This window comes from Otolemur garnettii, unplaced genomic scaffold, assembly GCF_000181295.1.
Source record: "Otolemur garnettii isolate 467f Iridium unplaced genomic scaffold, OtoGar3 scaffold00020, whole genome shotgun sequence".
NCBI classification, from domain to species: Eukaryota; Metazoa; Chordata; class Mammalia; order Primates; family Galagidae; genus Otolemur; species Otolemur garnettii.
Genome location: NW_003852415.1, coordinates 12,275,802 through 12,280,356, shown reverse-complemented (window position 1 = coordinate 12,280,356; position 4,555 = coordinate 12,275,802).

Genomic DNA, 4,555 nt, shown 5'->3' with positions numbered 1-4,555 from the left:
AAAAAAAAAAAAAATCCTTTTATCATAAGGACATTTGCACTAGACTGTTTATTGCAGCTCAATTTACAATTGACAAAGTGTGGAAACAACCTAAATATCCACCAACCTAGGAATGGATTAACAAGCTGTGGTATATGTATACCATGGAATACTATTGGACATTAAAAATGATGGAGACATTTTTTGTATTAACCTGGATTGAGTTAGAACATATTCTTCTTAGTAAAGTATCAGAAGAATGGAGAAGCAAGAAACCAATGTACTCAATTTTAATATGAAGGCAAGAGATGATCTAATATAAGATAGGGGGTAGGAGAAGGTGAAGGAGGGTGAGGGGAGTGGAAGGGGAATGGGGGGGTCACAATGTATGGCACACCTCTTGTGAATGGGTTACAATTATCAGAGAGAATTTACCTAACAAATGTAATCAGTGTAAACTAATTCTTTCTACTCTCAATGAATCCCAAACAATAAGAAAAAAAAAGAAAGTAAAAAACAAGATCAAAAGATCACCTTGTTCTGTAATTGAGATGATTCACCTTTATATGTGGCCCACCCAGTCTACTTCTAGTTTGCTTTAAATTTAGGATGTAACCTTTGGGAATCTAAACTAAAACCCAGAGGCATTTTCCTGGGCCCATCCTCTTTTGTGGGTCCTACATTTCTAATATTTTCTCTCCCTCATGCTGTTAGAAATCTTTGCTTAGATTTTTAACCCATTACCTGCTGTTCCCTTGGTTTTAAGAAGAAAAGCATTGGAGAATGTCAGGGTCCCATCAATGAATTTCTTTGTTTTACGGTATCTTGTCCTTACATGGCCTAGCTCATTGGACATGCCCTGATATTTTCAAGGAGCAATATCAAAGACATCTTATCTAGGGGTTCTTATATTTTTCCTGAGGTTGCAGGTCTATTAAAAACATACAATGTAGCCAGATGCACATAAAAGACCTGTTCCTAATTGTGTTTTTGTTTTCATGTTAACAGCTTCTAATATTTTTTTAATTTTTTTTACATCAATATAAAAAAATGGGTAAAAAAGAGAAGAGGAAAGAAAGAAAAAGATAAGAGATCTTTATCCTTGAAGAAAATCTTTTTACAGGGCAAGTATTTCAAGCATACAAAGTACTTAAATCCTAGAACTACTTTGCATAGCACAAAGGAGGAAGAGGATTCTAGGAATTATAGTTTTTTTTCTACAAAGCTATTATATTGAGTATAATAACCCATCCACATGAGGTGTACCATACATTGTGACCCCCAATTCCCCTTCTTCCTCCCTTCACCCTGTTCCACCTTCTGCTACCCTCCACCTTACATTAGATCATCTATGGCCTTCATGTTAAAATTGAGTTCATTGGTTTCTTTCTTCTCCATTCTTGTGATGCTTTAGTAAGAAGAATGTGTCTACCTCAATCCAGGTTAATACAAAATACAATCAGAAGAGATGGAAAGCATTTCAAAGAAAATTATTATTGAATTATAAAGGCAAAAACAGACCTCCAGAGATTATTTAACTCTCCTATTACAGAGTAAACCCAAACCCAGGGCAGAGAGCATCTAGCTACCTCATGGCAGAGCCATTACTAGAAGCCACCAAATGCAGCCCTTTATCTATTCTCTTTCTATGGCTAAACTGTCTTCCTGACAGCTACAGAAGGATCAGGAGAGAAAGTTACCCTGAACAATTAACACTTAAAAAAAAGCCCTAGTTCAATGATAATAAGAAATAGGAAAAGGAGAAAGAGAAGAAAAAGAAGGAAAAAAGAAATTCCTATCATTAGGGGCCTGATAATTTTCACATGGCACTGAGGTTGCCTTAACCTTGGTGGGTGGGTCACAGGTTTGTTACACCTGTTCTATATTTTAGTGTTCCAAGTGAGATCATCTATTACATACCAGGAAATGTGATGAGAATTTAGAATCAATAAACCTAAGCCGTGGCTGCACACCTGGTAAGCAAGCTTGTCAGAGCAACCAAATAAAAATCAGCTCACTTCAAACAGCAGGTAGGGGCACCCTGTCCAGTACTAATAAAGCCACACTTCCTGTCCGGCTTCCACAGATCACATGTCAATGGCTACTGTCACACACAAACACCTGTGTTTATCTGATTGCTGACACAGTGGTGGGGCTTGACCTGATGCCTCTTGCAGATCTTTGAAAAGTTAGCCTCCCTGAAACCTCTGGGTAAGTTTTTAATTGCAGATTTCATTTTTTTTTTTTTTTTTTTTTGCTAGTTCTGACATTTCTCATCAACTTCTGGCTGAATACAGACCATCAGAACACACCCCAGAGGTGTGTAGCTGAAGAATGAATCACATAAAGTCTGTATTCATATTTTACGACATCCTCAGGGGCTGCTTTAGATATGTAGGTGAATGAATGTCCTTATAAAAATGAGCTCATTTTATTATTATTAAAACTTGATGCCTAGTTTACTAACAATTATTGGCCTACAAGGCGATAAAGAATGTGCTCCTTATGTAATACAGGGCTTCACACTACAATTGTGTGTCTGCAATTGTTACCTTCTCCATTTGGGGGTCAGTTCTTACAGAAATTTAAAAAGATGTGAGGTATTTCAATCATGATTTCAGAAAACAAATATCTATTGAGCACATGCAATCTAAGAGTCCCCATACAAAGTTCTGGGATGTGAATTTTTACTTGTGATGTGGTTTCATTCACAAGTAAATCAGACTTGAGTGCAGCAGTGAAAATACCACTAGATTGGCTATAATGAAACTTAGATCCTACCTTTAGAGATTGTATGAGCAGTATGGCCAGGCCATTGTTTCTCCATTCATTAGGAGACAGTTCCACATATAAAGGTAATGAGGTGAGCTTCATTTTATCACCGGAGAAACTTATGAGAAATAGGCTTATTGCAAATTCAACTCTCCTTCTTACTAGCTGTGTGATATTAGGCATATTATTTAATTAGAAAAGTGTGGAATGGTCATAATAGTACTTATTTATTTGGGAGAAAAAAAATATATATATATATCACCTAGACCAGAAGTTTTCATACAATAAGTGTTTGGTAACTGTTTGCTATTATTGTCTTAAATACTAAAGTAGTTGTATCTGTGACAATTTAATTCCACAAACATGAATTGAGGCCTACACACACTTGCAGTATGTATGAAATTAGAGATACATTTTTCTCTCATTGGAAGTCTCACTGTTTGACATGAAGGACAGAGTTCTTATCCAAGGAAACATGCATTACACTGTACTTTGAGAAGTAGGGATATATGCAATGTTTTATTTGTGCAAAGATTTATGAGAAATCAAGCACATGGATAAACAGTTACACAAACATTAGGAAGGATCAAAATTTGACCTGTTTTGTGTAGATGAATAAATCTCCATAACTCTACCAGATAAATAACTCATCAGAAAATAATTCTAAGATACTTTCCAACTTACCGTCATGTTCTCTCTCTCTCTGTCTCTCTCTCTTACACACACACTCATGCACACAAGTACCCATACCAGTTACACTATACACATTAGGCAACGTGTACAGAAATTGCATCAATTATGTCTCATCCCCATCCTGTGATCATCCATTTCCTCTTGCCAGGCAGTAGAGATTGACTCTTTTATACAATCTCTAAACTCCTTAAACCTAATTAATCTAGAGAATCTATGTGCTCACTTGTTCTATAGATGTAATTGGTATAACCTACTTCCACAAATTGACAATAAGACTAAAAGAAATGAAAGTAATTTTCAGAATCATCTTTCAGCAAATCTAGTTTTCATGCTTGCCTGAAGTCTACCCTATACCTCGGAAAATGTATATAACACACCTGAACTTCAGTTCTCCAGCAGTAAACTGGAGATAATAGTGAAGAATCACTGTTTCATTGTTTGGGGGGTTTATTTGAAACCATGTAGCAGTATTCAGCAAATACCCACAGAGTACCTGCAAATGCTAATCTGGATATTAGAAAGGCCACAGTAAACAGGGCTCTCAAAGTCCCCACTGTTTTATAGAGCTGACATTCCAATTTTAATGGATGTAAAGTGAAGTCACAAACTGGTAAGCCTGAATATCCTTGTTATTTCAAGGTAACCCTCGGTGTTCTCTAACAGCACTTCATAAATACAGCCTTTATAAAAATATTAGGTGTTGAAAATACAAAATGTGCTTCATGTATATAAAATGCAGAGAAAAAGGACAAGAATTTAGAAATGAAGAAAACTGTGAGAAAAAGAAAAAAAGGGGGGTGGGGGGGTGAAACCAAGAAAGAGTTAACTCAATTGAACTGCCACTGGGATAAACTGATAAAACAAACATTTCAAAAAAATTATTCATAAATTATTTTTAACACTTTCCCTCCCTTGTGAGATGGTTAATATCAGATGTCAATTTGACTGGATCAGGGGATACCTATGGGCTGATGAAGCCTTAGTTCTGGGACTGTCTGGGTATTTTCAGAGCATAAACACATGAGTCAAGGTACTGAGAAGGACACACACACTCATTGTGAGCACACATCCAGTCGGCTGGGGGCCCAGCCAGGCCAAGACAAAGCATGTA